Below are 15,966 nucleotides of genomic sequence, written 5' to 3'. Positions count from 1 at the left end.
TTGGAGAGGAACTTTCAGGTGTTGGTTTTCCCATCTATTTGCTGCCCTTGTCCTTCTAGATGGTAGTAGACATGGGTTTGGAAGGTGTTGTCTAAGGATCCTTGGTGAGTTTTGTAGTGCATCTTGTAGATGGTATACACTGCTGCTAGTGTTTATCAGTGCTGGAGGGAGTGAATGTTTGCAGATGGGGTGCCAATCAAGCGGGCTGCTTTGTCCTGGATGGTGTCAAGCTTCTTCAGTGTTATTGGAGCTGCTCTCATCCAAGCAAGTGGAGAGTATTCCATCACACTCCTGACTTGTGCCTTGTAGATGGTGGACAGGCTTAGAGGAGTCAGGAGGTGAATTACTTGCCACCGAATTCCCAGCCTCTGACCTGCTCTTGTAGCCACAGTATTTATATGGCTAGTCCAGTTCAGTTTCTGGCAACGGTAATTCCCAGGATGTTGATAGTGAGGGATTCAGCAATAGTAATGCCATTCAATGTCAAGGGGTGATGGTTAGATTCTCTCTTGCTGGAGCTAGTCATTGCCTGGCACTTGTGTGGCACAAATGTTATCTGCCCCTTATCAGCCCAAGTCTGGATACTTTGCAACACTTTCCCCAATGCATTTCTTGCACTTATCTCAGTCCTGTGCAGGGTGACTGTGCAGGCTGCAAGGAAAAAGCTGCTCAAGATTGGAAAGATGCTGTCAAGAATGTAACACTGGGTATTGCAGCTAGGATACAAACAAGCTCCAGCAAATAGTTTTTCATGTAAGCTTGAGGAGAGAGGAGGAGGAGGAGGAAGGCAAGATGTTTGCACAGTGACTCCTGAACAATTCCCCTGCTAAAGCTGTGATGGCTCCTCAATATTTTAGTCTTAGGATGCTGATGAATAATGTAATGCACACTTAGACCAGTTGCTTACCAGGAGAAGGTTCAGAAAGTTCAAAGGCTTCCAGTAAGATATGTTATTCTACTTGCGGAAGGGTGGAGAGTTCTGCAGAAAGAGAGGATTTCTATTAAAATCAAGTGCATATGAGAAACAATAAGTTTTGTTTTATCTGCTATGTAGCAGTAGAGTGAGGAGGTGTAATGGTGGCTGTATCTTGATGAATGTTTTTTGCCCTCAATGTAACTGAATGAAAAATCGATGAATAGTGAAGGAATTCCTTTTCAGGTGGAATTCATTGTTTATGACTAATTGAAGTATGACAAAAATGGAAAATAGGGAAAAAATAGTGAGGAATAAAACTGGGCAGATTGCCTTATGTCACAACAATTTAGCCTATGGTCACAGCAGACACAATTTTTTTAAGAATCTACGGTTGCTGAAATCTAAAAGCTTTATAGTTTTGTGAAAGTTGGATTTGGGAATTGTTAGGCCAGACTTTGTGTCTTTCGCAGGTTTTGGAGATGACACAACATAATTTCCATTCCAGGAGTGGCAACTTGCAGTCCTGTTGCCTCTCTGTAAAATCTTTAAACCATTAACAATGGTCATATTTCATTTCATCTGTCAGAGCAGTGATCTTCATCCATTTTTAATTCTCCTCCATGCTGCAGCAGCAGGATAATTTGCGTTCTGGTGTTGTCTTTCCGTGGAGAGTTGCTGGTCACATCAGCAACTCAAAATTCCTTTTGCATTGAACTTAATAAATGGATTTCCCTCCAAGCCCTTGCTCGGAATAATGATTTCCACCAAAACCACAATTCTTTTCAGCCGTGAAAGCACCTGAGAGAAATCAAAAGCACTGATAATGCTTGCCAGAATTTTCCTGGTAAGTACTGGATCTCCATTGAATCAAGCTTACCATTTTGGAGCCCATTTTAGGTTGCCATTTTAATTCGCGTGCCGAATCAACAATTTGGGAAATTTCTGGATTTAGATCCAATTTGGTGGGAAGTGCTTTCCTCTGAGCTGTACTATTTGTTTTGAGAAATGAGCTGTTTCTGGACAAATTCAGGGTGGTAGTGATGGTGTTTTGTTTGTTTCTACCCTTCCCGCCAAAGCTTGAATCATGGTATTAAATCCAACAGATCTCAATGTGTCATCACAAGATGAATCTCCAGGAATTCAAGCCTCTGGTAGTTTAGTTTCTAACGGCAACAAATCATGTTGGAGATATATGCAACATACGTAATTGGGTGTATTTCTCTCATTAGTATATTTATTCCATGCAAAAAATGGGTTAATTGATGCAATGTCAAACTTATAGATTAAACTACACTTAACTTATTAGACCCAAATTTCCTTTAGAGTACCAACAGGCATGCATTGTACCTCTGATGGAAGTCGAGTAGATCGAGTTTTGGTTACTCTGGGTTCTAGCCAACCCTGGGAATTTCTCATTAGGAGTGAACCCACTGCGTGCCCCTTTGAAGATCTCTGACACCAAGCAGGTAGAGTCGAGGTGGATTGAGAGCTCCCATTTCGCTGGCTCAGGAGGAAGCTGCCAAAGTACTGGAGACCATTAAGAGAGAGGGAATAGCAGCCTTCAGAAGCACTCCATCAAAGGGTCGGAGCAAGGGATCTGACCTGAACCCCTCAAAACAGGTCATATGTTTGAGGGGAAAAAATGAAACAACCCCTTTAAATAGAGCGTCAAGTGACAGAGCTCCATTGGCCCATGTTGTGATATCGCTTTAAGTGATAATATGCTAATGAGTAAGGTGCCAGGATGCAAACCATGTGAGCAGCAAACGTTGCTCAGAGGAGCTTTCAGTTTAGCTAGCAGCATGTGGTGTGAAGGAATTGCAGCTGTACTTTCTTATTAGCAATAGCTGTTGAATCTTTATAGTAACTGTCCACTGAGCAATCCTGTACTACATTTTCAAATAAACCAAACCTACGTTTACCAGCCATGTGTGATATTGTTTGTTTAATGCAAACTTACCTTAGAAATACAACAGTCCAGTGAGGTGTGAGGGGGTGGGGTTGACATCTCTCCAACCCTTTGTGAGGCAGCCACTAAGTCTTCCAGCTGTATGAGCTGGAAAGGTTTCAGCACCTACTGGCTTCAAATGAGTTGCATTCCTGCTGGCCCCACAAACCCATAATGGCACACTCGAGTCGTGTCTTATCTTTTTCAGTGTACTGCTGAGTTTTAATGATGTTGCATATGCAACTTCTTATATTGCAGCTTAGGTTCGTTTCTTGCACAATTACCATGGTTAAGCTCAACACCCTACCTAAAGTGTGGTGTCCAGAATTGAATATACTATTCCAGTGACAACTATCAGTTTACAAACTGAAATAGTGTTGCTAGGAATAATCAGTGAAAATATTGGCAATGCAGAAATCAACTTTGCCATTCTCCTCTGAGGCACATTGTAGGTGCTTGCTTTTGCTCTGTTCACTGGGTCACGTCATTTCTAGTCTTCCTATTTTACCAATCCACAAAAGCTGTAGAGCATTTACTGGATTATATTTTCAAATATAAGATTTATAAATGTACAAGGGTCCAATAAACCCCAATGATTGATGGTCAATAGGCTGAGAGCTACGGGAGAACAATAAGGTTTCAGCGCTACCTGATCAACCTGTAATAATACCTTTCTGCTTCCTTGTGACATGAAAACACCAAGGTCACCATTTAAGAACACATCAATGGTTTTTGCAACATAAATCAAAGATATCACAAAAAAAGGGCTGCATTATGCTCCCAATCACATGTGCCCTACACAATTTAATAATATACACCAGACATAATATATAACAACACCTTTACCAGGAGCAGGTTGAAGATTTACTATGGTTACAATGTAAAAATTAAATTCTGGAAGAAACTTACCAAGGAAACACATTTCAACTTGAGTGCACAAAATCTGTCAAATCTCCAGTTTTGTTTTTAACAAAAAATACTCAGTGATGGAATTTATCGGTTGCTTACTCACCATTATGATTGTAAATCATCTTTGACGTACGAGCTAAAGGCAGGAAAGCTGTATTAATTGGTAGCATGTTACACATACAGTGCTACAGGACAACTTGACAAGGCTCTGCAATTGAAAATAAATAGGAACGAGGTGACTGCTGGGTTTTAGGTTTGGAAGGCACCTCGCTTTTGTGACTGATATTAGCAACTGGCATCTTGTTATCTGTACACTGCATGAATGATAATAAAAAAAGCTCACAAAGCCTTGTTTTCACTGGACTATGGAGGGAAATCAAAATGCTTAAAATTCTCTCCCACAATTAGAACCAGTTATCAAGCACCACCATCAGCCAGTGGCCTACAGAATTCATAGCCTTCCCTGCTGTCAGACCTCATTGTAAGAAAAGGCTGCATTCTGACTAAATACAATGACTGCGTCTGAATCATTTCATTCCAGAGCGATGAACGTCTAAACATGTCTGCCCTGTTTCATTCATGTGTAACATGGCCAGGGGGCTGTGATAATAACAGTGTTAGTTCTAGGAGACACTTTTTCTGGAAGTGCTGTATACACAGCATGTTTTCTGTATGTTAATACTGGTATCAGTGTGTGATTAACATTCCTTCAGTAGCCACCAAAACATTTCACCTTTTTGTTCCAAAGGTCCAGAATTTCAAACATTACCTTGCCAGAATGCAATGTTTCAGACTTGCCTCACCTGGAATATATCGGGAAAACTGAATCACCTGTGAAATGCATTTTGCTCCGTGCGCTAGAAGAAACAGCATGTGACCACATTCTATTTCAGAATTTTCAAAAGAAAACTTCTTAGGAATGAAAGACAATGCCTGAAAGTCAGCCAATTTTTCAGAGATTTGTGCATCAAGCCTCCCTACCACAGCACAAAGTATAAAGTATGCATCAGTTGGGACAGTAGAGGTACCAGAGGAAATGAAATAAAATGCAGAAAACATAGCAACCAAAGCTTCCAGTTTCAAAGATTCCTTACTGGGTTTCCTAACATTGGTTAATTCTGACTCTTTCTGATGTGTGCTGAACCACTTTTGTATCCTTGTGCATCTAAACAGTCACACTTTGAAATATGTGTGAAATGTGTAGTGAGGGGTGGCGTGGTGGGGGAGACTGGTCTTGTGTGATAATGCACAGTAGCTCCTTTTATACCTTGCCTGATCTCATCTCCCATTTAATTCAATGGAAAAGAGAAATCAGTAATGTATAAAGTAGACTGCTGATTTGTTTCTGCCTATTCTGCATTGCCCCGAAAGACCACCACTCAAACCAAGTTTGGGAGGGGTGTTTTCCAGAAGTTTTAACTCATTGATATTTATATATCAGTTGCCGAGCCCCACCATTTTAATTAAGTACCTAACTAAATAAAGTCAGCACAACCCTATGACAGATCCTGGCAAATATTAAGCAGCTTCACTTGATGCCACATCCAATTCTAAATTTGCTTCCCAAAAACTAGGACATGAAATTAGACTTGGGCCAGGACACAAAAGCGACAGTATTGCATTGATGGCCTGCTATCCAGCCTGCCAGACATTCAGGTCATTGACTTGAAGAGAACTGAATATCGGGTGTGACTTAACATGTGCAACAAAAACTACTCACCTATTCGACATCCCCACTCAGGTCTAATTTCACCTCACTTGCATTTATACTTGGAATAATCAATACAATTTACCATATTCAAAACAGAGTATAGACACATAGGGCTACCTAATTGCCTGACTGCTAACAGATGGATGCAAATCTTGGTGCACAGCCCTGAGCACCAACAGAGCTATTTCTGCCTGTTTCCAATAGTATGAGGCACAGCTGTGGTAAGCCCTTTCTTCCAGAAAAGGAATAAGCCTGATAAAAGTCACCGGTTCCAATCTGTCAGCAGTCTATGCTGAACAGTGATGGAGCGGCACCAACAGTTGCTCTGGAAAGAGCTCAGTACGAAGTCAGTGCAAACGTCTTATTTAGTAGACCAAGGGGATTGTGCAAGGATCTTCACAAACTTCCTCGATCTCCCACTGTAACATTGACAGGAGAGTGACAGAAATCTTAGAGAAGGATGTTTTGGTTGGAGGTCTAAAAAAAAGATAAAAACACTGGGAAGTAAATTGATTCCATCTCAAAAAATAGAATCTTAAAGTTAGTCGCCTTTTTTTCAAACAAGTTCCTGATGTTCTGGGATAGCTGCAACCCAATAATTACATTTTAGTATATTTTTAAATGCATATAAACCATGTATTTTTACACTGTAACTCCATCATGCACAAATCAATTCCCCATTTGTCTACCCATTCCTCCTTTTCGTTTTCACTTTATATTCCATTAAGGAGTCAGGCTTCCATATTTCTTAAATAGCATTGTACACACATGTTGTCTTCATGATACACTTCCACCCATAACCTGGATGAGGCATGTTTGAAACATAGGTCTCTGGCAGGACAATTCTGAAATACAACGTTGAAATGAAGTGGCAAAATGTTCCTGTGGCTATTGAGTGATAATAGAAGATTTACAGAAGGCATTGTGAGGAAAACATTTGTCACTCAGAAACTACTACTGTTCATTCCTATGTGAAAAGCAAAGACTGAAAGGTCACAATATTTGTGCACCTTCCAACAACAACTTGCAATTTATGTAGCACCTTTAACGGAGCAAAATGTAGCAAGACAATTGACATGAAACTAATCAGACAAAAGCTGACAGGGTCAAAGCAGAAGGCATAAGGACAAGTGACTGAAATCAAATCGAAGAGGTAGGCTTTAAAGAAGGTCTTAAAGGAGTTGGAGACACTCATAGTTTAGGGGGGGGGGGGAATTCCAGAGCTTGGAGTCTAGACATCTGAAGGCATGGCTGCCAATGACAGGGCAAAGGAAGTTGGGAGTGCACATGAGGCCAAACTTGAATGAACTTGGAGTTCTTGGAGTGTTGCATGGCTGGAGGTGTTTACAGAGACTGTTCCAACCGTTAATGATGCTAACTCCTCGTGGTAGAAAAGGATTAAGAACATAACAGGGCATAGATAGAGTAGCGATGCATCACATTGCAGTGTCTACACAGCATGGCATGCAACCCTGCTTCCCAAATTGATGAATCGTTAATCTTTTCTGAGCCGTTACAATGGAGTGCCAAGCGGAGACCAGATATCTTGCATATAAGAATGGGATAGTCAGGGGAAACATCAGCCATGAACTGAATTTGCATGTTTCCTACTGGTCAAATTAGAGTAGCATTAGTCCTGGAACAAATCACCTTCCTGGCCCCTTACACACAAATAAATATTGGGAGATTTAAAAACATTTTAAGGCCTTGCAAGAGACTACTACAAAGGTGACCTTAACGCACAAAAGGTTTTATCATTACATATTGCTTTCCATTAATATTTTCTATAATCTATGCAAAATCAAGTCAAAATTGCAAAGGAATAGAAGAATGCAGAATGTGACATTTTAATGAACACCTTTTGTCAACTGCTCTTCACCTCGTTGCTCAATTACAATCTCTTTGATAAAAGCTGCCAAAGGGTGCTTTTTTCTCTTTATTTTCCTGGTACCCCAAAATTATTTGACTTCCCTAAAGCCTGACCTGTGGCTTGTTTAGCCTGACTGAAGGTCTTTTCTCAGTGTGCATTCTGCTTCATTTGATTTTCTATTTTTTCCATAGTTCTGTGTCGCATCGGCCTTTTCACTTGTGCAACCATCCCTGTTCTCAAAAATCCTGATGTACATTTACTAATCTTCCATCTGTATCATCCCAATGTGAGACACACAAAGTACGTGGGTTTGTAAATTTCCTGCAAGAAAAACTGACCACGTCGATGTTGCATTTGAATCTGGGCCAACTATCTATATTCAAGGAAAGATGGTCCTCCTTGTGTCCCCCAAAATGTGTAGCAACAATGGTCAGTAAGGAAGCTGCTTTTTTAGAAAGTCCTTTTCCTAGTAAAGACAGAAATTAGATTGAACATAATGACCTTTCACCAAAAACTGGAATGGAACCCATTATTTCATAACACAAGGGCATGAATTACCACAAGAATTCTCCCACTTCTCCACAGGAACTTTAGCAGTAGAGCTATGGGTTTCCCAGAGAAGTGGCAGAGCCAGGTCACATCACTTTCCTCTTTAAGGTCCAATGGACCAGACCGAGGATCTGCCCAGAAATAAACCCCAGAAACCTTCAAGAGCCTTCTCCAGATATATGGCCTAACCCTTCCGGTCCCGCCTGCCATGGGAATCATCGCAGGAGGGGCGGACAATTTGACAGACCAGGAAAAGGTCCATTGACTTTGGGCGGGGGAAACCCTTAATAACCTCCTGAGTCCTTAAACATCATTTGTTTCAACAGCTTTCTGTGGGAACTTGTTCCACAATGCCACATATAGTGTAACAAGTAAATCAGAGTTGCTTCTTTATTCTGACCATAATTTAGTCCCTGGGATTTGAATTACTCACCATTGTTAGCAATTAGATTAGAGCAATTTGGTCAATGATCTTCATATTCTTCCAGCTTTTAGATACATCACTAGATCCCCAGCATCTTTGGTATTGAATTATAATTGGCTGTCCTAGCTGGCTTGCAAGTTATAGACTACTCCTTAGATTCCTTGCCCTTGAACCAATATCACTTCAAAAGATACAGCATCGTCATGCTGGAGCTCAGCCCAGGCCATCATGCACTTCACTAAATACGTTAGGAAAATTCAAACAAGACTGAAATAAGATAACCAAGTCCATCAGTCACACAGTTTGTCCAGCTTAAAGGTTTGAGAAAGTTTACTCTGCCTCGCAGGTTAAAAACAAACTCAAGTGAGAGATAAAACTAATCCAAGTCAAGACTGCAGAGAGAGTAGACAAATCCTCCTCAAACTGCACCAAGTGCTTTGACTGGTGAAGGCTTAACTTGCATTTGTTTATTACACAGGAGCAAACTCTTACAGAATGATTGGAATGGTGTGTCTTTCAGTGCGCACAGAAAACTATCCTTCATTTGGAAAGTGAATACCTGGGAATATTTTATTTCCTAAAATCGGGTGAGATAAAGTGGGAGAGGGCGCGTGTGGAGCATTTTGTGCCTGTGTAGTTCTGCTGGGCTGAATGGCCTGTTTTATTGCAGTAGATACTTCAAAATACTAAGATGTGGAGGGCATTTTCAACCAATTATTATTCATTCAAGTGATTGGTTGGACAAGCCAAAAGGCCCTCTTGCTGAATATAAATGAACACAGCAATCATGCAGATGTGAAGTGAGGTGCTGCAATCACTTTGGCTTAATCTGTGGGAGAATTCATAGGACAATTGTTTAGTCTTCAGAAAAGATCAGAAAAGATGAGCAGCAATACTCCACCAGTGGCCAGGAGGTAATTTGAGATTGGGCTGTTTCTAGATGTTTCTGGTTAAGTCTACCTAACAATTCTCCTAACGAAGAAGTGAGACAATCTCTTACAAAGTGAGAGTAGCACAGTAGTTAGGCTTTTGATTCATGTGTGTGGTGCTGGTTTCTGCTTGTGGCAATAATCCAACCATACAAATGTGTAAGGAGTTCTGCCAGTTTTCAGGCTACACTGGGGCCATCCCAACCTTTGAACAGACAACGAAAGCTTCAGCTTGAAACTTTGGCCTGCTGTATGGTTCTCATTAGATACTAGATATTATATTGCCATTAGTCAGGGCTCAGAAAGGATCCACTCACTCTCATGTCTAAAGCAGTAGAGGATCAAATAGGGCGAAGTAAGAGAATACAAGTTCCAGAAAGTTGTCAGATTCATGCCTTAATTTCAGTAGCTGAAGTTCTATCTGTTTGTCATGAAATAAAATTTATATTTTGCAGGTGAGTTGTGGTTAGCCTCACCGTGGAATACAAGTCATGTTCACAGCTTCCCATGATATATACTACATTTAAAAAACTCTTCTACATAATGTTCCTTTAAAAGCCTACATTATCATCATGTAACTATCAATCCATCAGCATAAATGAGCAATTCCAATGACAGTTATGGCCCTGAACTATATTAACTGACCTAGAGCTACTCTTAAATTCCAATCTGCCTGTTAAAAAAAAACAATGTTTGTCTGATAAACAGGCAATTTGCTGCCTTACTCGTTTTCATTATATACCATAAGCTGCTGAATAAGGTACTTGACTGTACAGCCTTTCTGACAACAATAAATGGTTGTACAACTACAACTTTTCATTTCCACACCCCAACCCCCTTGCTGTAGCTGGAGATCCTGATCCAGGCACTCATTGTCAATGTTAACCTAACTCCTCTCTCAGATTAGGGATAACACAGCTAATAAAGCTCCACTCTGCACCAAGAGGTTCCCTCAGCACCAACTGCCTACGTATGTCTCTGCTGCACAAATATTTCATTTTGTGTGCTATTTCCAACCATCTTTAAGTCTTAATCAATGGCAGTGTTTCTTAGTTCTGAATTAGAGACACCTTTTATGTTGTGGGCTCATGCACACTGAGTGAGCTCAAGACTAACCAAACTTATTTCTCATATGACCCTTACAGCAGGCTTAGAGAGGAGACTTTTAGTCCTGAGTAAATTTGAATACAGATCCTGTAGGCTTAAGGCCTGTGTCTAATCCACTCCATTATCCAGTTCCCTGAAACAAGTTTTTGTTAAGTTTGTCCTGAATGGAAAACAGTAATGCACTTTACATTAACACAAAATACATTCTCCCACATCAACTACCCTTACAGAAAAAAAATACAACTGTCCAAAAAAAAATGAACCCAGAGATTCATACATCCCCTAATTTAACAGATATTTTAACTGAAATGTTGAACAAAGGAATCTGATACAAATTTTTGAATGTGTTCACCCACTTATGCTGTGCACTGCAATTTCACCACAATATTTTCAGAAAGGAATCAGAAATTAAAGTACAGAAGGATATCACTCTGCCCAGTGTGGTTCCATAATGGAGCTAACTACCCAAAACATATTTTCCTTCTCTTTCCCCAGAAACTTGTAAGATTTCTCTCCAAGTATTGATCGAATTTCCTAAATGCAGTGAATGTCTCAGTATCAATAACTGCCTGTAATATACTAACAAGTCATTACATGAAAAAAAAACATTTTACCCTTCCTGTTTTTGCTTTCAATACTAATCCTAATTTTAAAACTGCTCCATGCTGAATCACCAACTCCCGGAAGTAACCTTCCACTGCTCATTGTCTTGAGCACTTCGATTACATCAGCCCTTAATCTTCTCAGTTGCAGTGAATGTGACACCAACTGTATCAGCAGAATTGATCGGTCCTGCGCTCAAGTTCTCTCCCGCATTTCATCATCTTTATCATTCAATAGGAAAGACAGTCAATTCCTCTCATATATGGCAACAAGAAACTTGGCTTTAGAGACATAGTTCCATTCCTAAAACTGTCTGCTTGATCTCAGGTGTTAGCTGATGCAGCAAAGCACACAGAAAAGCAAATTTTAGTTCAATGACTGTCCAATTTTTCACATTGTTGCTACTTCCTCTTGGTTCAGATGTTGATAATAGTTGATGAATTATGCTGTAGCCAACTGCAATCACTGAGTAACTGTGCACATCTGTATTTACAAGCACAGTATTTTAAAAGAGGCTTCACTTGAGTGATAATACTTCTGCAAAAAGAACCCCTCTCAACTGAATTATATATTTAGCACACAGGGAAAAAGTGCAAAAAATATTTTGGACCTTCTTTTTGCATCATTGTTAAAGGAGGAAGAAACAAGCTTGCAATAATACTGGACACTAAACCAACGATCTGATACATAACAAAGTTGATCTCGCATGAAGGGTGTGCGCAGTAGAGTCCCCTGTGTCTTAAAACTGCAGCTAGAACATCTCCATTGCCCACCTCCTGTCCAGAATGTTCAGATATTGACTATTTTCAATGACTTATAGCTTTTTGTCCATGTTAAAATAGTTTTCTTCAATGTCCCGAGAGCTGCTTTAAACAAAGACAGAATTGTCTTAGACATGAGTTACTTCTAAAGGAGTTTGGTTGCTTAATTTAGCAAAGCAATTTATATAATCTAGGTAAGGGAGTGATTCTATTTTTGTCACCAACTGACCATTTCTTTTCAACAATTTATTTTGCGTTTTGATGTAATTTTTCTTTTCAAAAGTAAGTCATATCGTATTGTGAGGCTCATAAATCAAAACTGAGTACCATTAGAAAGATATTATACTTCTAGCCTTTCTGCCCCGCTTTTCACTTTAGAACCAAATAGAAATTCAATTGTAAAGCTGTAAATTTTGAGTATCTATTTGGATTAACTCCACTCATAAATCCATGACTTTAATCTGCTCTCATCATTGTAGCCAGGTTTAGGTTATCTGAAACCAGTGACTGTCTTAATGTAGTACAGGAAGTGGGACAAGACACAGTTGGAAACTGAAACCATCAAAAGTTTAATGTCATTAGCTAAGAATGGATCAACTAAGGGGGTCTAAAATTATCAAAAGCAGCAACCCACAGACACTTGAAACTTCCGTGAGTCTCCATTTTCAGTCTGCTGCAATCCCACACCTAGTAAATGACTCCGGGCTGTAGACAGTCAGTGTTTGATGGTATCGGCTGCAGCTGAGCCCCTTGTTGCTGTTTTTTATTTTGCCGCAGACACACTGTCTCGAGTTTGCTTGAAGTGCCTCTGGAGTGCTGCCCGTGTGGAGCCAGTACATCCCCGAGGCCTTGCAGTTTGACTTGGCTGTCAGTCCCAGCACCTGAGCGCAGTCACAGCTCCAAAGGAGCAAAGAGGTCTCTGGGAACAGGCACATGTATAGGAGTCTGCAGAGAATACATCTGTTGTGCCTTCTGCTATTTGAACCTTTCCTGAAATGAGTCACCACTGGCTTAGTTCAGTAATTTATCATTACAGACAGATCTTGTTTGCACCTTGTGCAGCACTGCAACTTCAATCACAACAAGCTGAGTTATTGGGACCTTTGATCCACATCCACAGTATAAAATCTCAAAGGGGAGGGGTTGAATTTTACTCCTACCCACCTGGCAGGTGGGCAGTTACGAATGAGCCTGTTCCTTACCTGCTCATATCCTGAGTGTGAAGCTCCCCTGCAGCATTTTGCAACTAGAGGAGGCATCTGCCTAAGGCAGGCCATAGCCTCAGTGATCTACCTGCAAATGGGGGGATTTTAGCATCAACGGAACCACAACTTTAACCAGAGCCCAGCTGGAAAGAAACTCTGGCCTTTCCGCTCAGCAGAAGCTAATCGAAACCTGGAAGAGGTCCTCTTACATAAAGATACACATTTTTCACTGGACACCACTAGGAAATCTGTGTTGTCCTCAGCCCTGGACTTCATTGCCTTGCCCCCCCCTCCCGCCCCTTAAGACCTAGCACTTAACTGGAACTCATTAAGTGGCCAAAGCAGTCTACAGGAAGGGGACTACAGCATTTAACTTGCTGGTTAAAATCTCTGCCACTTCCTGTGTTGGATTGGAAATCAGTTCACCAATGCAGTTTCCCACTGGAATCATGTTCCGAGTTAAAATTCGCCATGTAAACTTCGATTTTGGCTTTGGAGCATCTCCATAAGACCATAAGACATAGGAGCAGAAATTAGGCCATTCAGCCCATCGAGTCTGCTCTGTCATTCAATCATGGCTGATAAGTTTCTCAACCCCATTCTCCCGCCTTCTCCCCGTAACCTTTGATCCCCTTACCAATCAAGAACCTATCTATCTCGGTCTTAAATACACTCAATGACCTGGTCTCCACAGCCTTCTGTGGCAATGAATTCCATAGATTCACCACTCTCTGGCTAAAGAAGTTTCTCCTCATCTCTGTTCTAAAAGGTCTTCCCTTTACTCTGAGGCTGTGCCCTCGGGTCCTAGTCTCTCCTACTAATAGAAACATCTTCCCCACGTCCACTTTATCCAGGCCTTTCAATATTCTGTAAGTTTCAATCAGATCCCCCCTCATCCTTCTAAACTCCATCGAGTATAGACCCAGAGCCCTCAAACGTTCCTCATATGTTAAGCCTTTCATTCCTGGGATCATTCTCGTGAACCTCCTCTGGACCCTCTCCGGGGCCAGCACATCCTTCCTGAGATATGGGGCCCAAAATTGCTCACAATATTCTAAATATTAATATAAATTAATATAAGTATCTTCGTTTAGGTATTCACTCATGACTGCATCACCAGGGCTAAACATTCACTTAGTATAGTACAGGATTCCTGATCTTGATCCTAGTATTAAGCTACCTCAATGTTTTTGATAAAAACATCGAGGCTGGGATTTTCCGGTCTCACCCACTGTGGGAATTGTCGCAGGCAGGATGGAAAATTTGATGGCCCAGCGAAAGGTCTATCGATTTCAGGTGGGACTATCCTGCCCTGAGGGAAGAAAATAACTTTCGTTGCACATTATCATTAGTATCCTTTGTGAAATAAAATGAACACACTGACTTTTCATTGACGTGGCAACACGTTCTGGTGGATTCAAAATCCCATTAATTTATTAGCAATGCATTTAAGTAGCTGTTTCCTCATCTACTTAGGGTGAGCAGGACAATAGTTTAGTGGTTAGGTCAAATGAACATGATGTAGATTAGAATTCCAAATAGCTGTGTTAGGGTTTTGGCTGCATAGGGAGTGATCGGAATGCGACGCTTTGTACAATATAGTGCAAATACAGTGTGACAGACAGCAATACTGGCATTGGGACAGTTTTGCTCTTAGAGGCCAAGGTAGTTTAGCATGTAGGATTATTTGAATGAATTGTATTTGCTTCTTGTATTGAATCAATGTGCAACCTATCAAACTATTGCTTGCCTTTGTCACTGGGGGCTGGTATCTGTAATAAGCAGTCAATTTCCAAAAGTGGATGAAACATGCCTTCGATATCCAAATTCGACATGTGGAACCATCTTGACTATCCTAATAACTAACTACATAGATGCTATTCATCATTGCTTTAATCCTGAAAGACAGGCCAATCAATTTAACCATCATAATGCCACTGGTTTCTTAATAAGCTTGTGAAAGAAGCGGTATGTGATTGAGCGACATGGAAGATTTTCAGTAGGTGTTTGCTATTCTTCCATTCTGATGAAGCTCAGTGCATTGAAAAGCTTAACTTCAAACAATCAGCCAATGAGTAATAATAAAGTAACTCAGCATCTCATGATGGTATCTAGTGAGATAGTTACTGTGATTGTAAGTGGGAGTTTCAAGATAATTGTGGATATTTTGAGAGAATTCTGAAAAGTTTTCACATCAGGTAGAAAGAGATAAAATGCTACTTTTTAAAACATAAATTTCTAGATAGATAAACTAAAAAGTCTAGAATTTCCAACTTAGAAGGGAAATTGAATATTGGGAAGATTTCTCCATCCAGCAATGATGGTCTATCTCTTGCTCCCATGCTACCTCATGAAGATTCTTAGTAGGATCTTTTCTGGTTGAATGAAGAGTGCTTTCGGACAAGAATCTTCAGTTTTATTTGTTACATTCCAGGATGATCATACCAACGGACATCTGCGCAACATAATGATAGGAAAACTTAAAAACAAGTGACCAATAAATGTGACACTCCTCAGAGTTATTTTCTCAGTGATTGACAGCATTCACAGATTATTTGGAAGGGTAACACTAATGTACAGCCATTTTGTTACAAATTGATTGTAGATATGCTTTTAGTACAACATGCTGAAAGGTGCTAATCACTGAAACATTGATCCTTGTACTAAATTTCTCTTTACTTTTTCCTTTCAGAAATCTAACGAAAAGATAGGTTGCATGTGGAATGAGACCAGATAATGGAACAGAGTGAAATGAGCCTATATACAACTGTGAAAATAACAGAAAAGGGTATTTTTTTTAAAATGTAAGTTTTTATTCTTCCATGTTGGTTGCCTACAGGGTAAATTGAATAAAGACCTGATAGGACTGTTTTGATTCCCATTGTAAATCTTAGTAATTTACAGTGTTTTTAAAAAAAAATTCTATCCTCCTCTATTAGCTAAAATTCCCTGCAGGAAAAGTAGTTATGTCCAGCAAATTTCAAAAGTAGAAAACCAAGTGTTTTAGCGGTGTAAAACTGGATCATTGCATTCT

General features: G+C 40.2%; 1 long non-coding RNA gene across 1 annotated transcript in view; it reads left to right on the top strand.

Annotated features, from left to right (window-relative positions):
• The window catches only part of LOC121289254, a 44,399-nt gene extending 28,669 nt beyond the window's left edge, over nt 1-15,730 (top strand). Inside the window, exon 3 of the long non-coding RNA XR_005945521.1 lies at nt 15,625-15,730. This is a non-coding gene — a long non-coding RNA (uncharacterized LOC121289254). The remainder of the gene's footprint in view (nt 1-15,624) is intronic.
• Nucleotides 15,731-15,966: the final 236 nt, after the last annotated feature.

This window comes from Carcharodon carcharias, chromosome 16, assembly GCF_017639515.1.
Source record: "Carcharodon carcharias isolate sCarCar2 chromosome 16, sCarCar2.pri, whole genome shotgun sequence".
Taxonomy (NCBI): domain Eukaryota; kingdom Metazoa; phylum Chordata; class Chondrichthyes; order Lamniformes; family Lamnidae; genus Carcharodon; species Carcharodon carcharias.
The sequence above is the reverse complement of the archived record's forward strand: the minus strand, read 5'-3'. Positions and strand labels throughout refer to the sequence as shown.